This window comes from Scyliorhinus canicula, chromosome 17 (genome assembly GCF_902713615.1).
Source record: "Scyliorhinus canicula chromosome 17, sScyCan1.1, whole genome shotgun sequence".
Classification (NCBI taxonomy): Eukaryota; Metazoa; Chordata; class Chondrichthyes; order Carcharhiniformes; family Scyliorhinidae; genus Scyliorhinus; species Scyliorhinus canicula.
Window position 1 is genome coordinate 97,285,736 of NC_052162.1, and position 12,728 is coordinate 97,298,463.

Below are 12,728 nucleotides of genomic sequence, written 5' to 3' on the forward strand. Positions count from 1 at the left end.
TCGCAGTGTAATCCAATAGTGCAAAGTTAATTGCAATGTAATCCAATAGTATAGAGCTAATCGCAGTGTAATCCAACAGTGTAAGGTTAATTGGAGTGTGTGGTGAATGTAATATATGTTAATATATATATGTTAATTCACATTGTTGTTGTAAGCGCAGTAGCGCTGTCCTACCATTAGGGGGAGTAGCGCTGGGAGCACTTAGGAACTTGTACTGGGCTCCACCCTTGATTCCGCCCACGACTCCTCCCCCTAGTGCAGCTGTATAAGTACCCGTGTCCAGAGTCAGCCTGGGACACTACGAGTTCATCGACAGGTAACAGGCTGGCTCTGAAGTAAGTCGATTAAAGCCTAGATTCACATCGGAAACCCGTGTCTGGTGAATTGATATGCTCTTATATGCTCTTAGAAACTCCTTCCCCCTCATTGTCCCAAGGCCCTCAAACGGTGCTTGGGATTTTTTTCCTACTACGCCCAGTGGGTCGCTCAATATGCGGACTAAGCCCGCCCACTCTTTAGGACCACACGATTTCCCCTGTCAGCCGAGGCACGCCAGGCCTTCGACGGCATCAAGGAGGACATCGCCAAAGCGACCATGCGGGCGGTGGATGATTTCACCCCATTTCAGGTAGAGAGCGACGCCTCAGAGATAGCTCTTGCAGCCACGTTAAATCAGGCAGGGAGACCAGTTGCATTTTTCTCGAGCCTCCGTATGCCCTATCCCGTGGGACATGTGCCAGTGCGCAGATTGACCGATTAAAAAGCATCCACAATGACCTCTGCCACTCGGGGGTCACCCGGCTCGCCCACTACATTAGGGCCCGAAACCGGCCTTTCTCCAACGAGGAGGTAAAAGCGGTCACCAGGGACTGCCCGATCTGTGCGGAGTGCAAATCGCACTTCTATAGACCAGACAGGCCCACCTGGCCAAGGCTTCTAGGCCCTTTGAACGCCTCGTGATTAATTTCAAAGGGCCACTCCCCTCAACTAACAAGAACGTTTACTTCTTAAACATCGTAGACGAGTTCTCCCGTTTTCCATTCGCTATCCCATGCCCCGACATGACCTCCCACACAGTTATTAGGGCCCTGCATAGCATCTTCACCCTGTTTGGTTTCCCCAGCTACGTACACAGCGACCGGGGTTCGTCCAGCATGAGCGACGAGCTGCGTCAGTACCTGCTCAAAAAGGGCATTGCCTCGAGCAGGACTACCAGCTACAACCCCAGGGGGAATGGGCAGGTGGAAAGGGAGAACGCGACAGTCTGGAAGGCCGTCCTACTGACCCTCCGGTCTAGAAAGCTCCAAGTCTCCCAGTGGTAGGAAGTCCTCCCAGACGCGCCTCACGCTATTAGGTCCCTTTTGTCTACGGCGACCAACCAGACCCCTCACGAGAGGCTCTTCATTTTCTCCAGGGGCACTACCACGGGTGTCTTACTTCCGGCATGGCTGAGGACATCGGGACCCGTACTTCTGAGGAAACACATCAGGGCGCACAAAACCGACCCCCTTGTTCAGAAAGTGCGCGTGCTCCACTCCAACCCCCAGTACGCATTTGTCGAGTTCCCTGACGACCATCAGGACACTGTATCCCTCCGGGATCTGGCACCTGCCGGATCCAGCGTCCCCCCTACCTCCACAGAAGGATCTCTCAGCCTACACCCCACGCTGCCGCCCCCTTGCGCTCCCGAGCCCACGAGCTCGCTCCACCAGTTCCGCGTCCCCGTGCCGGCCAGCGCCCCCAGTCCCCGGTCGAACCAGGAGAGTATGAAGCTCGGATACAACCCTGGAGTCCCCCATCGTACCCCAGCCACCGCAAGAGGCTGCAACCCCGGTGCTCCGCAGATCTCAGCAGACAATTCAACCGCCGGACAGACTAACTTTATAGACTAGACCACCACCCCTGCCGGACTTGATTTTTTTGAAGGAGGTGAATGTGGTGAATGTATTATATGTTAATATATATGTTAATTCACACTTGTAAGCGCAGTAGCGCTGTCCTACGACTAGGGGGAGTAGCGCTGGGAGCACTTCGGGACTTGTACTGGGCTCCACCTTTGGTTCCGCCCACGACTCCTCCCCCTAGTGCAGCTGTATAAGTACCCGTGTCCAGAGTCAGCCTGGGTCACTACGAGTTCATCGACAGGTAACAGGCTGGCTTTGAAGTAAGTCGATTAAAGACTAGATTCACATCGGAAACACGTGTCTGGTGAATTAATGGTTCCATCAGAGTGTAATCAAATAGTATAGAGTCAACTGCACTGTAATTCAATATTATACAGTCAATTGCAGTGTAATCCAATAGTATGGAGTCAATTGCAGTGTAATCCAATAGTATGAGTTCAATACAGTGTAATCCAATAATGTAAATTCAATGCAGTGTAATCCAATAGTGTAGATTGAATGCAGTGCAATCCATTGGTATAGAGTCAATTGTAGTGTAACCGAATAATAGTGTGGTGAATATCAAACTGACCACAGGATTAATGCAGATTAAAATAAAGAAATTTATAAGAATCAGGAATTTAAAATTAATGCAGTGTGTTTAACCCAAGTAGAGTAAAATCACTGCAAGTATCTTTCTAGAATCCATTAGACACTTGGAAAAAGACCTTAGACTAACGTATTTGCCGCGAACATACAAAGAGCCTAAGTTAAAGAATCCTTGATTTGACAGATCATAAACCCCTTTATTACTTAATTTTAACTGTACCTATAGCCGGACCAAAGAGGTCATATACAAGATTACAGAATAGAACCAATTAAGTAACTTTCTGTCCAACCATATAACTTCTTGAGACACAAACATTAAATAGAATAGACATTCTCAATAGTAACTTTCTATTCAACTATATATTTAAAAACTCTTGACACCTCAGAGATAACTGAATGAAATCACTCTCAGAATGACCTGCTGACAGAACACATGTTAAAATGATTGACACCCAAACCAATATTAAATAAACATGAATCGACTTTTAAAACAGACTGTCAATAAGATTAAGTGAAACTACAAAATTGCAAGATAACCAAGAAACTGTTGTGAGTCTGAGCCTGTTACTCTTTTAAGAAATGTATAAGATATTTAGACATCCTTTTGGAATTCCATATTTTTTTATTTTCAAGGAGACAATCTGTTGACAGATAAAAAAGGACCGTTAGCAGATTTATAAAACTCCACGACAAACTATGAACAGTGTATGTTTACATTGAGATAAGTCTAAAATATTTTATGGGTCCGGGTTTACAGAACCCCAAAGTGTTTAATGGAGTTCAACCGACCCACAACTTTTAATAGATTGTGGTGTGGGAAGCACACGGCGTACTCTCCAGGTGTGATGCAGCAGAAATGGACAAGTGGTTTTTAAAACAAAACAATGTTTGTTCTATGAACTCAAGTTAACGTTTTAAAACATACATTGAATATCTTAACACCCATTACTTCAAAGATAACCCCAAAAGACTACAACACTAAATAATACTTCAAACTGTTCCTTTAAACATCCAAAAGAAGTCAAACCTTCAAAAATAGGAGCACATTAGGTTACATTTAATACATTTGTATGGCAGAAATCAACAGACCAGCTCTGTGTTTCTTCCTGCAGCTCACAGCAAAAAAAAACAGACACTCCCAACTGCGTTCTCAAACTGAAACTAAAAAAGAAGTGAGCTCAGCTCCCCCCACTCTCTGACATCACTTCAGTAATATGAAGGTACATTGCTTAAACATCCATTTCCTCAAGGTACTCTCACATGACAGTCACATGACACCCCCCCCCCCCCCCAAGAAAAATAAATAAACCATCAACTTCAAGATGGTTTCATTTTTCACCTTTGCACCATCAATTAAGAAATGCACACAGTAAAATCACTTCACCGGTTCAAAAAAAACAACACTCGCAAACAGGTATAATAATATAATCCTTTTTTTTCCCGTTCTTCTTCCTCCAACCGAAATCCTTCTGTTCCATCACATTTGTGACAAAGCATCGGCTATCACGTTTTCCTGACCTGCCGCATGGGCTATTTTAAAATGAAATGGCTGTCACAATAAACTCCAGCGAAACAGCCTCGCATTGTTATTCTGGAATCGCTCCAAAAGCGTCAACGGATTATGATCAGTATATATAATGGTGGCAGATGGATTGCTGGTCACATAAATGTGAAAATGTTGCAAAGCCAGCACCAAACTCAAAGTCTCCTTCTCAATCGTCGAATACTTTTTCTGGTGAGAATTCAATTTCTATGAAAAATAACCAACAGGCCGCTCTATCCCTCTGTCATCGTCTTGTAGAAGCACCGCAACTATGCCCCCATCACTCGCATCAACAGCCACTTTGAATGGTTTGGTATAATTTGGGATGACTAACACAGGAACAGTGGTTAACACCACCTTCAGGCCGCCAAATTCCTGTTGATACTCCGCTGTCCACTGGAATTTGTTACGCTTCTTGAGCAAGTCCGTCAGTGGAGCGACCACACTGCTAACATTTGGGAAAAATGTCCGGTAAAATCCACTCATACCAAGAAATCGTATTATTTCCTGTCATGTCGAGGGTATTGGAAACTCCCCAATAACTTCCGTTTTCACATTCTGTGGTACCAATCGACCCTGTCTGATTGTATGGCCAAGGAAAGTGACTTGGGCTTTTCCAAATTCACTTCTGGCTAGGTTTATCACCAAACCCGCCCCCTGAAGTCGATCGAATAACACCATAAGATGATTTAAATGTTCTTTCCATGTCTGGCTGAAAACCACCAGATCGTTGATATATACCACACAATTGAGTAATCCTGAAACAACTGTATTAGTTAACCGTTGAAATGTGGCTGGGGCGTTTTTCATGCCAAATGGCATAACTTTGAATTGGTTTATCCCATCTGGAGTCACAAAAGTTGAAATCTCCTTCACCCTTTCGGATAAAGGTACCTTTAAGTAAATCCAATTTGGAAATAAAAGCGGATTGTCCCACTTTCTCAATGCTATCCTCCAAATGTGGGATAGGGTAAGAGTTCATTCTTGTAACTGCATTCACCTTTCTATAGTCCACACACAACCGTTGGGTACCGACTGGTTTAGGTACCATCACTATGGGTGAGTTCCATTGGCTGCAACCCACTTCAATTATGCCATTTTAAAGCACACTCTCAACCTCTTTGTTAACCTGTGCCAATTTTAAAGGATTAAGTCTATATGGATGTTGTTTGATAGGAACAGCATTTCCCACATCTACATCATGTATAGCCATTTTAGTACTTCCCAATTTATCTCTACAAACTTGCCCATGTGATATCAATAACTCTTTCAGGTCAGTCCGTTTTTCCTCTGGAAGGTAACTTAACAATTCATCCCAATTTTTAAGAACATTCTCATTTTCCAGTTTAATTTGAGGTATGTCAAATTCACAGTCATCTGGATTTGGTTCGTCACTTTGAGTTAGAATCATTCAAACTTCCTTTTTCTCTCCTTCCCTTTCAAAATACCTTTTAAGCATATTCACATGTCACACTTGGTAAGTCTTCCTTCTATCTGGTGTTCTTACCACATAATTCACCTCACTTAATTTCCTTTCAATCTGATACGATCCACAAAACCTAGCTTTTAAAGGCTCCCCTACCACTGGTAACAACATTAAAACTTTATCTCCACTGGCAATACTACGAACTTTGGATTTCTTGTCTGCGACCTGTTTCATCACATTTTGTGCAAATTTCAAATGTTGTCCAGCCAATTCACCAGCTCTATTTAATCGTTCCCCAAAATTTGACACCTAATCCAATAGTGTAATTTCCGATTTCTCACCCACCAATTTTTAAAAAATCAATTTAAGTGGTCCTCTTACCTCATGACCAAAATTTGATTCAAAAGGACTAAATTTGGTTGACTCATTAGGTGCATCCCTAATTGCAAACAGTACGAATGGAATTCCTTTATCCCAATCCTCTGGATAATCTTGACAATAAGCCCTCAACATTGTATTTAATGTCTGATGCCACCTCCTCCACAGTCTTTTTAGCTGCAATATTACATTTTGGAATGGCCTTTGGAAACCTAGTAGACACATCCATTACAGTCAAAAGATATTGATTCCCACTTTTTGTTTTAGGAAGCGGTCCTACACAATCAATTAGGACCCTTGTAAAAGGTTCCTCAAATGCTGGAATGGGTTTTAAGGCCGCTGGTTTTATCACTGCTTGAGGTTTCCTTATCATTTGACATGTGTGTCATGATTGACAAAATTTAACTACATCTTTATGTAGTCCCGGCCAATAAAAATGTTTCTGGATTTTAGCTTGAGTTTTCTTTATCCCCAAATGACCTCCCACTGGTACCTCATGTGCAACTCACAACACCTCCTTTCTTTACCCTACCAGCAATACTACTTCATGAACTTCTGCCCGCTTTTCATCCGCCTGCATATATACAGGTCTCCATTTTCTCATCAAGACATCACTTTTATGGTAATAACACTCTGGTATACTCTCAGATTCCTCTTCAATATATGCTTTCTGATATATCCGTTTTATTTTTACTTCTTTCTGTTGTAACTCCGCCAATTTTCCTGAACTAAAAATGTTCCTCTACCTGTTCTTGTTCTTTATCAATAATTTGATCAAAAATAGTTTCTGATAAATGCACTTCCACTTCATCTTCACTCTTTGATTTCTCCTCTTGTCTTAACCTGTGGCTTTGCGACGTTACTACACAATCCAGAAAATTCCCAGGATATTCGTCCTTCAAAACTTCAGTTGTCTGATTTTCCACTGGCTTATCAACCACAGTAGGCATCACTCCCTCCTGTAATCCAGTTCTATCATTACCCAAGATAAACTGTATCCTTGGACAAGATAGTTTCTCTATTACTCCTACTACCACTTCACCACTCTTCATTGGACTTTCCAACCTTACCTTATATAATAAAATGCTACTCCTCTCACCCTGAATTCCACATATTACCACTTTTTCTGGCAACATTCTTCCCAAACTACATAATTCCTCATCTCTTACCATTAAAGATTGACTAGCTCCTGTACATCTCAAAATTGTGACTTCTTTACCTGCTCCTCCTGATACACACGAGTAAACTTTACCCACACAAATAAATTCTTTGAAGGCATCTGGCACCTTCTTATCAATTACTTCTTGAACAGGCTGCACAATTATTTGCATGTCCTTCGCTTCCCTTGGGCTTTCCTTTACCATTCTAACAAATCCCACTGTCTTATCCTGTTTTCCAACATCAGCCTTCCCAGTGCTTTTCTTCAACCACCAACACTGCGACTTCACATGGCCTAGTTTATTACAGTGAAAACATCTCTTTTCCACCCTCCTGGATTTCTTTTTTAATCTGAGGTACACTCTCTTTATTATCTCCCATCGGATCACCTTTACCTTTACCACTTGATTATTTCTCATGTCCCCAGTTTCTATCCCTCACTGGCTGAAACCGATGTCGGAAATCAAGCCCTGATTTATGAACTAATTCATAATCATCTGCCAATTCCGCTGCTAATCTCGCAGTTTTAACCCTCTGCTCTTCTACATGAGTTCTCACTACATCAGGAATTGAATTTTTAAACTCCTCCAAAAGTGTAATTTCTCTGAGAGCTTCATACATTTGGTCTATTTTCAAAGCCCTTATCCACCTCTCAAAATTACTCTAAGCCTTTCAAACTCCATGTATGTTTGACCAAATTCTTTCCTTAAATTTCTAAACCTTTGTCTGTCAGCTTCAGGCGCTAGCTCATATGCACCTAAGATGGATTTTTTTCACCTCCTCATAAGTTTGACATACCTCCTCCGGTAGTGGTTCAAACACTTCACTAGCCCTACCTACCAGCTTTGTTTGAATCAGTAACACCCACATGTCCTGTGGCCATTTCATTTGTTTAGCTACTTTCTCAAATGAAATGAAAAAGACTTCTACCTCCTTCTCATCAAACCTTGGCAATGCTTGGACATATTTAAATAGATCCCACCACGTCTTCGACTATGACGCTCTGTCTCACTATCCTCATCAATCTCACCCAACTGTATGATTCCCTTTGCATCTGCCAATTTTAACTGATTTCCATGTTTCATAGACATTTTATGAAGTTCAAACTCTCTCTCTCTTTTCCCTTTCCTCTCTTCACAAGGAAGGTGTGTGGGGCTATCCCCGACTTGGAAACACATAAACTGGTTGTGGGGTGGGACTGGACCTTGCTGCAGGAGCCAAGGTTAGACAGGTCACGGCTGCGCTCACTGGTCCGGCGTTGGCTGGACTAATGGTGGAAATGGGAGGGGTGGACCCTTGGAGGTTTCTGCACCTGAGGGAACGGGAGTACTCGTTTTCCTCGGCGGTCCATAAGGTATACTCGCGGATCGTGTTTTTGGTGGTGGGGAAGGCTTTGCTGGCTGGGGTTAAGGGGTCGGAGTATTCGGCAATTGGAATATCAGATCATGCTCCGCATTGGGTGGATATGGTACTGGAGAAGGGGGTAGTACAGAGGCCGGTGTGGAAATTAAATATGGGACTGTTGGGGGACTGAGGGTTCTGTAAAACAAAGTTGAAAAATTAATTGAGGAATATGTAGGTTTCAACTGTATGGGTGAAGTGTCGAAGCAGTTGTCTGGGAGGCTCTAAAGGTGGTGGTGAGGGGTGAGGTGATATTGTTTCAGGCTAGGGTGGACAAAGAGGAGAGTTTGAAGCGACAGAGGGTAATATATGAGGTGCTGGAGGTAGATAGGAGTTATGTAGAAGATGGGGACCAAGCAAAGTTGGAAAAGAGGAAGGAATTATAGGCGATCTTTGACCGACTATCTACCTGAAGACGGTGCGCCAACTGAAGCGAGCAAAGGGGGGAAGTTTACGAGCATGGAGAGAAGGCGGGTTATGTTAGCAGGTCAGCTTCGAAGGGAGGCAGGGGCAAGGGAATTGTTCAGGTGTGGGACAGGGTAGGGGAGTTGGTGGTGGCTCTGGATCAGATTAACAAGGTCTTTGAGGAATTCCAGGAGAGGTTGTACAGGTCAGAGCCACCTGGGGGAGACTGGGAGATGCAGGAATTTCTAGATGGGCTGGAATACGTGAGGTTAGGGGAGGGGGACAGGGCTACATTAGAAGGAGCAATAGTGGAGCAGGAGATAAAAGATGCGATTGGGAGGATGCAGTCAGGGAAGGTGGCAGGGCCGGATGGGTTTCCGGTGGAATATTCTAAAAAATTCAAGGAGAAGCTGGTACCCTGGATTATGGGGATATTTGAGGAGGCAATAGGGAAGGGGGTGTGACCACAAACTTTGGGGCAGGCATCGATTTCCCTGTTGCTTAAAAAAGATAAGGATCCGACGGAGTGTGGGTTGTATAGGCCCATATCACTCTTAAACGTGGACGCAAAAGTATTGGCGAAGGTACTGCCGGGTAGGCTGGAGGACTGTCTCCCGAAGCTGATAGGTGACGATCAGACAGGGTTTGTGAGAGGGAGGTGTTAAAGTCAATATTTTTCCCGCTTCTTGACTGTGGTAGAAAGATTCAACAACGCTCGTTAAGAAAACATAACAAGACTTTATTTACGAACAAACTGCAGTTTGTGGCTAAAACTTGAAGTCAGAGAGCAGTCAGCAAAACTGCTGATTCCTTCTCAAGTTTGCGCTTTCACAGAGAATCAGCTCAATATTTATTCATTGTCATTATCAAGATTGCGTGACAACAGTTTAGTCAGGAATTCGATCGGAAATAGAAACGGAAGCAATGTCATAAAACATTTTTTGTTGTATCACTCATGCCATTATCTTGTCCTTGGAGGGAACATTGAAAGTTCGGAGGAGATTTATTTCTATCTGAACTTATCTTGCTTTATTCCTACGGCCCTGGGTTATGACGAGTTAGTTTTATCAGGAGTTGCCAAGGTCCAGTATTTTGGAATGGCTTGACCTTCTCTGATCTTATTCAGACTTCAAGTTATGCAGAGTTGGCCTTATCAGTCTTAGTCTGAAATGGTTAGGGCAGCTTTTCTTACATTGTATCAAACGTTTTGACCGGTCTTCCCATTGACCAGTTTTCCCATCATGCCGTTACTTAATTCGTACCATATCACATTCCCTCCTTTTGTCATATCATGACAACTACTTAAATAGGTATATCCATGACTCAATTGAAAATGCATTTACATAAGTAACCAAGCAATCCTATCACTAGTAGCATTAGTAGTAGTAGAATGAAGGCTTTAAAGGTCCAGTCAAATAATCCGTGTCCCAACCACCCTAGCCAACTCGGTGGGTTATGGTCATAGAATTCACTGCCAATCTCTTGAATTTGAGCAGCCTGACTCTTAATATGGTCGGCCAGGTCAGTGATAATTTCAGAGCCATCTGGAGTATAAGTACAGCACTCGTGACCTATGATAGCGCACGTTCCTCCCTGCAAGGCTAACAGATAATCCAAAGCCAGTCGATTTTGTAATGCCATGGTCCGGACAACCACTAGATCAGCTGAGACCTCGGCCAGTGCCTGTCCAGTTTTCCTGGCTTCTGCTGCCGTTGCGTTCGCCAGATGTTCCAATGCTGAGGCCATGTAGATCAGTTTGTTCATGCCTTGCCCGTTCCGTTTTAGAAATTGTTCTTTTTGCTCGTGAGGGGGAGTGCTTAAGGGTGGATAGTTGACGCATTTGAGGTACAACATATCTCAAAAAGCAGGATCCTGTCCAATCAATGGGGAGCCACGGATATGCTTTAGTGCCGCATATGAAATTGGTTCCATTATAGGTGATAAAATCATCAGCTAATGTCATCCAGGGGATTGGGGATGTCTGTCCCCATGAACTGTGAGAGGTTATATTCCATATCCTGGACCAATCCCAGTTAAGCATGCCCTTGTTGGATATGCCTGGTACCGGTCCTTGCCAGTCAACTGTAAGGTTGCACCTACTTTGCCCAATTAACTTTCCTTTCCATCAGATTCGACTTCCGGGCAGCGAGCGGAGCGGTCGCGTTGAAAGGGGCTCCCGCAGAGTGAAGAGGTCGGGGCCTTTATCTCCGCAGCGGGGAGAGCAGGACAGGGCAGGGAAGAGACGCCCCCCACCCACCAACGAAACGGCTGGCAGAGGATCCTCGGTGGCGGCGACAACAGCAGCGGCGGTGACAGAGGGAGCGGCAGGTCCCCCCCCCCCGCCCCCCCCCCCCACCTCCCCCCCCCCCCCCCCCCCGCCCCCCCTATCCCCAGCGGCACCAGAGCGCAGGCCAGGAGTGGAGCGGCAGCGGCCGGGTCGGAAGCGGGGCCCAGCCTGCAGAGAGGAGGAAACGGAGAAGCGACCTAACCACCCCCCCCCCCACCCCCCAACCTGGAGAGCGCGGGGTGCGACGAGCGGCGACCCGGATGGAGCAGCGGCGACAGCAGCGGGGACCGACCCAAAACACCCCCCCCCCCGCAACCGGCAGCGACCACCACGAGGCAAGAGCAAAGAGACTCTGAAGCAGAAGCTTCTCTCTCTCTCTCTACCCTGGGTGAGTGAGGGGAAAGGAAGAAAAAGAAAAGATCTTTTACAAAAACAAAACTCAAAAGAAAACTGTTAACGAGAGGGGAGGAGTTAATACATATATATATTTTTTTCTCTCTTTTTGCACTCTCTTTTCCCATCCAAAACAAGCCCACCTAAGAGGAGTTGTATAAAAGGGGGAAAAATAAAGTAGCAAAGGAAAGGAGGGAGGAGGGAAGAAAAAGGGAAGAGACAAAAAATAAAGATAGGGTGTGGAAAAGGGGGGGAAAGAAAAACAAGGGAAGAAGAAAAGAAGAAAGGGAAGGGGGAGGAAAAAATGCCAGAAGGGAGCCAGAGCAGAGGGCGAAGGGGCACCAGAGGCAGACGTGGCAATGGGCGAGCGAACTCAGGCGAGCGAATCAGCTCACGAAGCGGCGGAACGGAAGTATCGCCGCATCAGAAAGAGCTGGACCGACAGGTGCACTCCCCCCCGTGGCCAGGGGAGAGCTGGAACTGGAAGGCAGCCTTTACCGAGGTGCTGAGGGAGCATCTGCAGGTACTCAAGGCAGAGGCAAAGGCAGACATAGAGGCCACAGCGCAGGCAGCCAGGGCCATGTCAGGGGTGCAGCAGGCCCTCACCAGACTAGAGGAGAAATTGGATACCCAAGGGGAGAAACTGGAAGCCCAGGAGGCGACCATTAAGGAGCTGGAGAAAGCAGCGACTGACTTGAGCGACCGGGTCATGGCCCTGGAGAGGGAGGTGACGAGACTTGGTGCAACACAGGGGAGCCTGAAGGGCAGAGTAGACAACCAGGAAAACCGCTCGAGAAGGCAAAATGTCAGGATAGTGGGTCTGCCAGAGGGGAGCGAGGGTAGAAACCCCACAGCATACGTGGCTGAGATGCTGGGCAACTTAGTGGGGAGGGAAACTTTCCCCAACCCACCGGAAATAGACAGAGCACATCGGTCGCTGCGCCCGAAGCCCAGGGCAGGGGAACACCCGAGAGCAGTCATAGCTAAACTGCACCGGTACCGGGATAGGGAGTCAATCCTGCGCTGGGCCAAGGAAAATAGAGCTTGCAAATGGGAAGGGCACGCCATTCGAATCTATGAGGGTCTTGGGGCAGATATAACTAGGAGATGGGCTGAGTTCAACAGAGTGAAAGCAGCTCTCCACAGGAGCAGAGTGCGTTTTGGTATGCTGTACCCAGCGAAACTCTGGGTCACATACCAAAACAGGGAATTCTTCTTTACAGCCCCCGCTGAGGCAAATAGGTT